A 13,010-nucleotide genomic window follows, 5' to 3' on the forward strand; every position below is an offset into this window, starting at 1 on the left:
TTTGCATAGCCTATGCAGCCTCCAAAAATCATCCAAAAATGAGACATGCTTTCAAGAATAGTTGTTATCAGGTGTTGGTGTATGCTGGTGTCAGCCAAAATGTTGTGGTTTGTCATCTTTGATGTACATGTCACAGATTCACCATTACTGCTTTGGGTATTGAGAGAACTGGCATCAGAATGACCCACTTTCCACTTTTCTCCTTTTGCTGCTACTGTGATCTATTCATATCCTCAAAAAGTGGTTAGTGGTACATCTTTACACCTTAGTAAGCAAGACACATGGATCAACCCTTAATATCCTAAATTATATTTTCTCCATATGAACTGGGTTTTCCCCCAATATTGTGGAAAATCTAATCTGTGTAATTTGTGTGATCAAGATCTGAATCCATTGTATAATGAATTATTCTAATATGTGTCAACTTTATGCTTTCTTTTTTTCCTTTTGTTTTCTTTTTCTGTTGTTATAGATTAAAAGTAATAATGCAATTAAATACATAGGAAATTAAATAAATAATTTGCAACTGTCTATAATTTCAGTCTGTGTTATTCACAACCCAAGAGATTCCAGAACAGTAAAATAATGTTAGGGAAAAAATGTTCTTCAGCATACCAACATTGGAAACAATTATTTTAAAAAAGTAAAATATTTAAAATATACACTATAAATGTATCTCTGCAAAACATTCTGTTCCTTAGGTTTGGAGTAATATCCAAGCAATAATATGCAACTACAAGTAGTTTCTCTACTTACAATCACAATGGAGCCCAAACTTTCTGTTGCTAAGTGAGATAGTTGTTAAATCAGTTTTGTGCCATTTGATGATCTTTCTTGACATAGTTGTTATATGAAATCACCGCAGTTGTTAAGAGAGTAACACGGTTGTTAAATGAATCACCAATCACTTTGCTTGCTAGAAGGTTGCAAAAGTGATCACATGATACCTGGATACTGCAATTGTCATAAATATGAACCAATTGCCAAGCATACAAATTCTGAGTATGTGACCATGGGGATGCTGCAACAATCATAAGTGTGAAAAACAGTCACAAAATCACTTTTTTCAGTGCTGTTGTAACTTTGAATGGTCCCTAAATGAACTGTTGTAACTCCTGTCAAGGACTACCTCAGGGGTGAAATGCTCCTGGATCGGACCGGATCACTTGATCCGGTAGCGATTTTTCCCTGTGGTTCAGCGATCCAGTAGCGATCGCTGGGTATCATTACTTCCTGGTTTTGACCAGGAAGTAATGTTTTTTACCTTCTGCGCATGCGCAAAAAATGTGCATGCACATGTGATATGCATGAGCTTCCGAACCGGTAAGGAAGGTAAGTAGATTTTACCCCTGGACTACCTGCATGTGGTATGTTTTCTTGGTTCTTAGGGTGATTGCTGCACATTTTTTCACCCAATTGTTTTTTAGTATTAGCTGTTCCTTTTGTGTTCCTGCAAAACTAAATCTGCCTAAAATTATTTTAATCATTCCAGGTCTGCTGTACTGTGTTTGTGAAGCATCTTTATGAAAAACCACAAGGCTTCTGAAGCAGATGCATAATAGAAATTCACTATCAAGTCATCTGAGTGCAATGTAAGTAACTTATCATGTATTCCCACAAATCGTCTTATGAAAGGGAAAATTGCAATAGAAAGTGAGCACTCTAGGAATAAACCATACAAATATATTAATCCTGCCTGCTGTATAAGTCTCTTCTGGATGAAAAATGTCTATGAATGAACATGTACATTAAAGCAAATACTAACAATGATCATGTTCAGCACCACTTTGAAAATGTATTTATTTTAGAATATGACAGCTGGCCTTAGCTATCTGCTGTGTGTATTTGGAAAGTCCTTTTACCACTGAATTATAGATTCTCATGCTATATGAAAAACTAGCTCAATTTCTCAGGTGTTCTTCAAATATCACCAGTTGTTTCTTGGTTACATATGGTTTTAGAATCCCAAGTATGTCTTTGGAAATGCAATACTCTTTGGAAGAAAATATTAAACTCCATGGCAAATACTGAACCTGCATATACATGAGTTAAAAATATGATGATATGAAAGCACATGCAAACCCTTTGTGTCTATATGCCTACTTCTTCTGAGATCTTCAGAAGAATTTAGAAATGATTCTGGAGGCCATTCATTAAGACAATATTCCAGGGTATGTATGTATGTATGTATGTGTGTGTGTGTGTGTGTGTGTTTGTTTGTTTGTTTGTTTGTTTATTTATTTATTTATTCAAGCATGTATTTGATAACAGATATAAGTATAAACATGATTATGAATATATGAAATGGATACGAATAAAAGGGAACATTAGGACAGGGAGGATAGACACGTTGGTGCGCTTATGCATACCTCTTAAAGACCTCTTAGGAATGGGGTGAGGTCGACAGTAGACAGTCTAAGGTTTGGGGGTTTGGGGAAGAAACCACAGGGTCAGGTAGTGAATTCGAGGCATTAACAACTCTGTTACTGAAGTCGTATTTTCTGCAATCAAGTTTGGATCGGTTTACCATAGGTTTGTATCTATTGTGTGATTGTGTATTGTTGTGGTAGAAGCTGAAGTATTCATTGACAGGTAGGACATTGTAGCAGATAATTTTATGTACTACACTTAGGTGTGACTGAAGACAGTGAAGTTCTAAGTTGCCTATGCCCAAAATTTCAAGTCTCTTGCGAGCAGAGGAGTGGAGGACTCTTCTCATGAAATATCTCTGGACTTGTTTGATTGTATTAATGTAATATGTAGTGCGGGTTTCAGACAGATGAGCTGTATTCAAGAATTGGTCTAGCAAAAGTTTTGTATTCCCTAGTTTGCAGTTCAATATTACCGGAGAAGAAGCTGCACAAGATTAGGTTAACAAGTCTTAATGCCTTTTTGGCAATGCTGTTACAGTGAGCTCTGGGACTTAGATTATTTGAGATGAGTACTCCAAGGTCCTTAACAGAGTGAGGGTTGTCTACGAGGTTGTATCCACCCATCTTGTATTTTGTGTTCTGATTTTTTTTGCCAATGTGTAAGACAGAGCATTTGTTGGTTGAGATTTGAAGTTGCCAATTGTTTGACCATTCTGACACATAGTCAAGGTCTTTTTGTAGAGTAGCAGCATTGTCGGTGGTGTTGAATAGTTTTACATCATCAGCGAAGAAAACACAGTTGCTTATAATATGATTGCAAAGGTCATTTATGTAAAGTATAAAGAGTGTGGGTCCTAAAGTGCTACCTTAGGGGACACCGCTGTTAACAGGTGCAGGGTTTGATAGGCTGTTCCCTATTTTGATTACTTGTTGCCTGTTTGATAGGAATGCAGCTATCCACTTATTCAGGGATCCAGAAATGCCCTAAGATTTTAGTTTTAGAAGTAGTTTGTCATGTACCACTGAATAAAAGGCTTTACAGAAGTCTATATAAATTGCATCTATTGCTTTACCCTAGTCGAGCTGTGAAGTCCATATGTTTTTGCAGTGTAAGAGTTGCAGATTGCAGGACAATTTTTTTCTGAAGCCAAACTGCTTGTTAGAGAGTAGGTTGTTTGTCTCTAAGTAGAGGGTAATGGATTGGTTTATGATTGATTCCATGAGTTTGCAGGTGACATAACATAATGAGATTGGTCTGTAATTTTCAACTAGGCTGGGGTCACCCTTTTTGAAGTTAAGGATGACCATGGCTAGTGACAATAATTTAGACAAGGAGCTAGTTCTGAAAGATATTTTGTAATTATGCTAAGAGTTTCTGCTATGATGGTTGAGAGCTTTTTTAAGAAGTAGGCACATAATCCATCAGGGCCAATAGATAGAGATGGTTTTAGGTTGCATAGTGCCTTTTCAATGGCATCTTCTGTAAAATCGACATGTAGTAGATCATTGTAATTAGTTGTGGTCCGACTGGGAAATGTGGGGCATGAGCCATTGCTGTTTACAAAGACTGAACTGAAGAATGTGTTGAAGAAGTTGGCCTTAATGTTATCATCATTACAGTCTTTCCTGTTTGGCCCTTTTAGTGGTGGGATGGATCTTGAGTCTTTTAAGTTTGTTGTTTACAAAATGATAGAAGGCCTGGGTGGATTTCATGCATAGTAGGTTTTCCTCTTGTTTGCTGTGATAACTGACGCATTCTGCCTTTATCTGTCAGCATAAGGTTTTGTAGCAACTTTTGAAGTTAGCTACATAGCCAGTTTTGTTTTTGTGCCAAAGAGGGTTTTTTTTTTGGACTGAAGCTTCTTTATTATTATGGGTAATTTGTTTTTCCTGGTTTTGGGGGTTATTAGTGGTACGTATAGTTTGATGATTCTTTTGACTTCATGCAAAAAAAATGTTATAATGGTCTTCGGCAGTGTTGCAGCCAGTGAACAGAGTTTGCCAATCAAAAGATGAGAGTTCATCAGTTATGAAGATCATAGTTGGCTTTTCTAAAGTTATACTTTGGGATTCTGTCATTATGATAATCTTTGTAAGGACATAAATTGAGACAAAAGTCAATCATGCTGTGGTCACTGTGGTAGGGAGATCTATAAGTGCACTGAGCTACAGACACTTACAATCCATACCTATTTTGGAGTTTAGCTCTGAAAATCTACATAGATACTGTACTCTATATCCATGGAACCTTGATTTGAGACTTTCTGCACGCTGTCACCCTAATTACTCTTCTATCCTGTGTATAAGAATGTATGAAAATAGCTCAAATACTATTCTGAGTGCCTTCAATTATGCAATTCTATCTCTCATTGGTGTCCGATTTTTATTCATAATATTTTGCCATACTGAAGACAACATTGACCTCTGCTCATAGTAGACTTTTGGAATATCAATAGTTTCATATGCAGTGTAAAATTATGCATATTTGCTCTCCTCTCTGTTGCCTATTTTGTCAAAGAGGACATTTGTATGCTTCTCTGGCTATAAAGTCAGTATTCTTTTGTATTACCATTCTACTACAATACAAGCATTTTCATCAGTTTGCAGTTGGCCCCAGCATTATCAGTTAATGTATCCCCTTTTGGTATACCTGCTGCTCTAACAATCTTTATTAAAAGTCTGGCCACACTCACTCATCTCCTGTTATCAAGAATTCATATCTATCTATGCCTGCATAATCTGTGCCAGACAAACAAACGTTATGTGAAACTAAGATCATTCTCCTGACCTTACGGTTCCTAGGACACTTGATCAACTTGGAAAAGCCTTTAACATTCTTTTTCTATCCTGTTCATCAGGGAGGCCCTTCATTTTTTTCTCTGCAATAGCTTATTTTCCATGGGATTGCATGGTTGACTTTTTCACCAAAGGGTTTGCCATTGTTTTTCTGCTATGATTTGTTATAATTTATTAGATTATATATGAAGTTGTTCCTTCCATAGTAGCACAGTTGGGTTTTCAATAATTATTGAGAGTTATTGGGTTTCCTATGTATCCCTTTCACCCTATCGTCATACATTCATCATTCCCCTTTGGTCAGAAGTATGGAAAAGGAATTTCTGGATGTTGTACATCAGGGATGGCCATAGAAGACAGGGTGATCAATAACAACTACGGTCTCGTGTTGTAAACTCCACCTCAGTTGTACTGCTTGCATGGAAGGGTATTGCTTGCAGCCGGTGTCACAATGGGACAATATTGCTTTCATCATTTTGATGAAGGATCAGATCCTATGGATATCACTGCACAATCCCACCATCGTTGTTCAGGATCAGATCCTATAGGTACCACTGCACAATCCCATCATTGTTGTTCAGGATCAGATCCAATAGGTACCACTGCACAATCCTACCTTCGTTGTTCAGGATCAGATCCTATAGATACCACTGCACAATCCCACCTTTGTTGTTCAGGGAGACTTTTCTATGTACGAATCTGATGTGTTGTATTTCAAAATGCCCTATTATTTGGTCAGGTGAATTTTAATAGCTCCTACAAAGTTTGAATTGACTTTAGACCTTGGAATATTTTGCATTTAAGGGCATTCTTTCCTTCTGTAGTGTGACCATATTGAGGAATCTATGATCTTTTATTTTTAAAGCTTATAATATCTTCTTCTGAGCTATGCCTCAGAAGTGGGCAAGGATGGGGCATGAGAACTTCAGACCAGGTAAAATTAATTTTTGTTAGGCTTACAGACATCCTGTGTTGAAATACGTGCTTTAAATTATCCTAAGTCATGCTTCATATTTGTTCTTTCCCAAGGATGTAATTTTAGGGGAAGTTCCTATGATACAATGTAGATTCATATAGTACATTTAAAGCAAATTGAATTTTACTCATATGTCCCAGGGTAATCCACAAATTATTCCATTCTGTATTATTTGAAGAAATATTCACCAGAAGCAACAGCCAGTCTTCTACCCCAATGCTGTTTAGGGCCACAATGAAGTACAAACTGTTTCTGGAAAATAAACATATCATCTGCCTTTCTGAAGAGCCAGGAGTGTCAGTAAGCAGAATTACTGTCACTAAAGAAAATGAACTTTCTTGTAATTCTCACGTGTCATGATTACAAAATAGGATTTCAAAAATTTACTGACATCCTTGGGGTGTCATGTTTAAAAGGAGACTGCCCTTCCAGTTCTGAAGCCCATCTTTTAATTTCTTTCTTCCAGATATAGAATATATATTATTTCACTCTTTCAAAACGGACAGATCTATTAATATGAAAATGTTCAAAAAAGGTAAAAGAAGGAGGAACGTATTATTTAGGTTGTATGATTTTAACATTACTTAACATAACATAGCAAGTCTAAACTAAAATGGTATGTTTAAGACCCAAGAGTAGCAATTACACATTGGTCTGCCTTCTTTTTGGAATTCCAAACCACACTTAAGAACATTATGAAATACATTGTGTCTTACTCTTCTGTTCTGAACAGGACAGAGTGGAAAAATAATTTCACGCTGCATATAATCCATTTGGTATGAAAGAAACTTGAAAATTATTTAGTTACAGATTCTCTGACCAGACTTGCAAAATAGCATACATTATGTTAATAGGCAACTATTTGAAAATGAACTTGAATATTAAACACAGGAAGTTTGAGTTCTAACATGACAGTAGGCATTAATAGACTGTCAAGAAAATAGGTTTGCTTTAAGAGTTTTAGTTCTCTTACTTAATTACTTACTAAATTACTATCACCTCTTTCTCTTTTTTAAGCTTCTTTCTCAATTATCAGCCAAAAGTGCTGTTCAGTTAAAGTACAATGTTTAGATTTAACACCATTTAGTAACCTAGAAGTCAATGAGATTAAATAGGCTTATAGCTACTGTAGAAAAAAACTGTGCATCTTCTGGATAATGAACACAAAGAAATGTAAAAACATAATCTATATACTACTAAAATCTTTTGTCTGTTTGTAAGTTTCATCTGGGAAAAAAATTGAAGATATAAGACAACAGTTATCAAACCAAGGTAACTCAAATGGATTAATTTACAGAATGCCAGGATCCATAACTCTAATGTGAATGAAATTTGGGGGTGTTGTGGCCCCTTTAGCACCACTACACTACTGCTGCTTCAGTGCTTCTACTGCAGTCATCTGCAGTCACATGATCCTCATTTCCCATGCTCTCTGATAGCTTCCCAGAAGTCAATGGGGAATCTGCAGGAACTGTAAAGTTGATCAGGGTTGTCAACACTCATTGCAGCCTTTCCAGTAGCAAAGGCTACTTTGCTTATGAGAAGCTTGCAAGGGGAAAGTCAATAGGGAAGCCAGCAAGGAAGGTTGCAGGTTACTCGGGCAAGGTGCCCTACTCACATACCCTCCCCTAATTCCTCTGCGCTCACACCATGCTGACAATTCATGCAACCACTTGCTCCTAATCCACTCACAGTAGCCATTTACCTTCCTACTGCCTTTGGATTTGCATGTTCCTACCAGCTTTGTGATCCTAATTTAAGGAAATGGGAAAGGTGTGAGAGGAGAGAGGGAGGAAGGGAAAAAGGAAGAAAGATTTCAGATGCTCCCTGCCAGTTCCCCACAAAGAAACTCAGTGGGAAATTGATAGGAAATCAGAAATTGCTCCTCTCCCACTGATTTTTTTTTTTTTGGCCTATTTGTGGTAATTCTACTTCCCTGTTTAAATAAGATAATCTCATAACTATAATAGAGCTATGGGTACACATTATAATAACATTTTTCAGTAGCTTATCAGAATATGTGGGTAAAAAGGAATCTTAAGTAATCACAAAAGAGATCAAAAAAGTTATGTAATTATGTACTTTGGTTTAAAAAAACATTTTGTCGATCCTTCTGCAAAACGTCCCCACAACATCAGCAAGAGAATATTTTAACTAAATTTAAATCATCCCTTGTGTGCAATTTTTCTAGTCCTTGTTTAGTGATTGCCTTGTACAGTGACCATTCATAGTTACATCAGTGATAAAAATATAACTTTGCAATCAATTTTTGAATTTACAGATCTGTAAAGCAAAAGAAAGCTGAAGTAGGATCATAAGACAGTCATGGTTTCACTTAGTGATATGTCAGGTATACCATCATAAATATCATCATTGAACTAGGGAGTTCTAGGAAAGAAGCTAACGAGTGTAGGATTCATGTGATAATCTCATCCATTTTTTCAGGCCACGGAAGACAATCAAAGGGAAATAATACAGCAACTGAATTATTATATAAATGCTATTAATAGGAATTGATTGGAACATCAATTGGAAATATGTTGAATCTGATAATATTTTGCTTTGATGGGGCAAATTAGATCAGGAGGGCTTTAAATGAAAGTTTCCAGAAAAATGGCCAAATTGTAGCAATTGTGCTGTTACACAGTGATGGATCTCAATATACTTGGTTTCTATTATAATCAGAACTTTTATTCTAGATTTGTTGTATTTTAGATTTGGTTTAGGATTTTTGAGTCTTAACTCTACATCAGGGGTGTCAAATTCACGATGATACGTTGTTGTCACATGATGTATCACAACTTCCCCCCCCTTCGCTAAACCGGGAGTGGGTGTGGCCATCAGGTGACGCATCTGGCCCACAGGCCAAGAGTTTTACACCCCTGCCTTACATGAACAAAGCAATTGATGGCACTTTGAATTGGGTTAGATGAGTGATAGAAAAGATGGGTTATCTTACCAACAGTGCAGCTACTGCATTCTGAACTAAACGAAGCTTCCAGATTATCATCTCAAACTGCCAATGTATGTCTAATGCTGTAGTCAAGTTATGTGGTGACCTGGTTGTGGGTTACTATTGAAGTTGAAAAAAACCGCCCCAACTCATTGTGGCAGCATTGTGAGAATAAGGCATGGAAACTTCTTGGCCCATGCTACCCCAGCAACTTCCATGAATTAACTGAACTTTCACGTTGGTTGGAATATGAGTGCTACATAAATTCACATCCAGATATGTATTGGGTATACTTCCTTTCATGAAAGAAGGAGCTAGAGCATAAGCCAAAACCAAAAAGAATGAGCACACAAATATTGGCAATACTAATTTCCTTTTAAACTATCAACACTGGCAAAAAAGATATTTGGAGCATTCCTTTCCAATTTGATGAATATATTTATCAGATTTATGTACCTTCTTTATTCAAGATCAAGATGGTGCACTATCCTGTGAAATCAGTTAGACTAAAACTGACTTACCCAAAGTCAACTATTGAGCTTCCATGACTAAGGGACATTTGATCTTGGAATTTGTCATTTCTAGTCCCATGTGCTCATAAATTCTACACAACTGTTCCCTATGTGAATCATGGGAAAGAGGCAGAATAACTGGGATGGTTGGATTGTGGCCTGATTGATGAGTTAGGAACATAACTTCAATTGCTGTGGTGGCACAGTGGTTAGAATGCAGTACTGCAGGCTAACTCACTGCTCATTCCTGGAGTTTGATTCTGAGTGGCTTAAGGTTGACTCAGCCTTCCATCCTTCCAAAGTCAGTAAAATGAGGAACCCAGATTTTTGGGGCAATATACTGACTCTGTAAACCACTTAGAGAGGGGTGTAAAGCAGCATGAAGCAGTATATAAATCTAACTGCTATTGCTATTGCTTGTAGCTGTATAAGTTGCAAATCTAGAAAGTAGAACTGTTTTAATTGCTCCCAGGCCCCAAACCCATTAGATCAGAACCTTTATGTTTGTAAATCTATATATTTAAAAATCCATTTTGAAGTGATAAATTGATGGTAGAGTTAAGCAGTGACATCTTGGAAAAAGGCAATAAGGTTTGAAATGCTGCTTCCTGACTGAAGATATCTCATACACAGCTGCTTTGACTGGCATTCTGAGAGTGGGAGAGCATCTGCAAGTTGTCAGTGCTACTATTGCCTCTATCTATTAAATTAAATGTAGCAAAAGTGTGGATTCAAATAGGTTAGTGATCCCATTGGCTACAGCGTGCATCACTCTTACACACAGAAATGATTCTGTGCTTGGAATGCTTTGTTGCTTAGCGGCCTGAAAATACTCCTTTGCTTCCAGGCAGACCAGAAACAATTTCTTTGTAGTTAATAGTAAAAAGAGCAGGAAAAGCTGAACAGATGTACTCAGTATCTTATTTTTTACTGTTATTGTTTATAGTGAAAGCAGCTTAATGACAAAAGCTTCAAAACTCAAGAAGACACAAGCACACAAACACCTACATGTAATCTTTGATTGGCTGTTAGAAAGTTCTCAATTTATGCTTCCTCCTCCTATTTTCTCTACAAAATAACTCTGTGAGGTAAGTTGGGCTGAAAGACAGTGATTGGCCCAAGGTCACCCAATTGGCTTTCATGGCTAAGGCGGGACTAGAACTCACCGTCTCCCACTTTCTAGTCTGGTGCCTTAACCAAACTAGATCGAGTTAATGGAGAATGCCATGTTTTCCCATTCATAAAACTCAAAGTAATTTTCCAAAATTGCTTCCAAGTTTAATGCATAGCAGGTTAATAGTTAACAGTAAACATGAAGTATTTTCTCTTCTGTCCCTCTTCCTTCTTTCCCAAAGCATATTTCTGTTGAAAGAGCAGAGCATTACAGTAGACCGGATGTTTTAGGTCATTTATTTTGTTTTTGCTCTGGGTCATTTTACAAAAGCACGTCTGCTCTTTAGTGTTCAAATGAGAACCATTCTTACTCCCCAGATATTACCCAGAAGCACTCAGAGGGCTGTAATGATTAATACCATCACAGTCCAGCCACAAACCTTTCTGGCGCAGATAATGCCAGCCAGCAAGCACGCTTGACACTTTTAATGTATAATTAAGTAGAAAAAGTCAGCACTCAGTATGCAAATTTTTCAAAATGATAAATGATGCCATCCAGCAGTAGGGATTGATTTGGTGTAAATGAAACTAATTAAGGAAATGTCAAACATAATTAATAAAACAGGTTTAAGCTGCAAAACATTGTCAATTGAATGAATGAGGAGGCATTGGCTCCCATTGTTTCTGCTTTATTTAGGGCTTGTGTTTAGCTTGTACTCTGTTCCTAAATGCACTCTTTCTACCTCACACCCTCCACAACCAATTCCCAGAGAGGGGGGAAATAAATTTGCTTGTCTCTCCACTGACTGCAGAAATTAATTGTAGAAATCTTGTCCCATCCAAGTGTTACATTCACTCACAGGACATTAACATAACTAATTTGAAAGAGCCCAAATGACTGCATAATAGAGCACTGTCAGTATGGCTGACAGTCTTTGGTCATACCAAATTAGCTTGGTTTTCTAATTGAAATTTTTTCCCCCCTCAGACATGCTCACACACGCACACACACCCTCCGACATTTCCTCATTTTTCCCATCCTTCCACTATTCATTTTTGATAAGAACAAAGGTTTTATAATTTACAAAAAAGTGCTTGACCTATAATTATTAGGAGGAAATTAGGAGAGCTGGGAAAGTCAGATTTCGTTCTGGTAATGATGCTAGAGACCTGGCCTCCTCAGGGAACTGGAAGAATAATGGAATCTTCTATTTTTACGGACGACCTGTGCACTGGTGCTGACTCTCACTGTGAATCCACTTTACCTTTTAGATCACTTGCTTAACACTAAAAGTGCCAACAGAATCACAGGCCATTATTCCAAATGTCATTCTGTGCCAAAGCCATTTCCAGTGCCCTTCCCTTCAAATGAATGAATCAAGGAACATCTGCCAGTTCGGTTATCTCGTCCTTGTAAATCTTCTGTAGGAAGAGTTTAACATAACTTAATTTGTACTCACTTTGAGTAAAAGAGGTTACTGAGAACTCTTCAGAAATACAGAGATGGGATCTCAGCTCTTTAAATGAAAGAGATTTGTGTCTTAATGCTGTTAAATATGGGAATTAATATTCCCCTCCCTCCCAGTAATAAAGACTTTTTCTGTTCCTGTTCATCCAGCAGAAACTGTGCCCTTTTCTTCATGATGAAATCTTTGCTTCCAGCAGAGCTTTTTAAGTCAAGAAGTCTATGCACAGAGTGGAACATATTGGGGTAAAGTTTTATTATCATTCATTGTTGCATTGCAGGAAATGTTCTTAATAAAGCAGTTCACTGCTGCTATAGCAGTTTTGCATTCTGGAAATAACAGAGGACCAATAAACCAATAAATCAAAACCCAGAACTTTATTCCAATAATGAGTTATGAATAGAAATTGTTACAGAAATTCATCGTCGAAATCGAAATTTGCAAAACACTTGATCATCATCTTCTTTTAACGATCCCATAATCCTTTGCGGGGTAGAGTCTGGGCAACTGAACAGAGCTAGCAGAGTGTTTATTGGCTGGATGCCCTTCCTGTTGCCAGTGCAGAGTTTAGTTCAGCAGATATATTCTCATTGTGCCCAGAGAGAGAAATATCTGCCTCTACCTAGGATCGAACTCACAGCCTCCTGATTGTGAGGTGAGAGCTCCACCTCTAGGCTACCGCACCACTTCTTTGCAAACCACCTGATGTTTATGGAATATTCCCATGACAATCTAGCTAGTGCACTTAATAAATTAAGAGAGAATTGTGAGGACTGACCAAATAGAACACACAAGATATATAAGAAAACCAGTCAAACATTA

General features: G+C 37.2%; 1 long non-coding RNA gene across 1 annotated transcript in view; it reads left to right on the top strand.

Moving 5' to 3' along the window:
• Positions 1 to 1,492: 1,492 nt before the first annotated feature.
• LOC148115091 (uncharacterized) overlaps positions 1,493 to 13,010 on the top strand; it is a 222,021-nt gene continuing 210,503 nt past the window's right edge. The window contains exon 1 of the long non-coding RNA XR_015732144.1: positions 1,493 to 1,592. This is a non-coding gene — a long non-coding RNA (uncharacterized LOC148115091). The remainder of the gene's footprint in view (positions 1,593 to 13,010) is intronic.

Source organism: Pantherophis guttatus, chromosome 2, assembly GCF_059756535.1.
Source record: "Pantherophis guttatus breed Tessera chromosome 2, ASM5975653v1, whole genome shotgun sequence".
Taxonomy (NCBI): Eukaryota; Metazoa; Chordata; class Lepidosauria; order Squamata; family Colubridae; genus Pantherophis; species Pantherophis guttatus.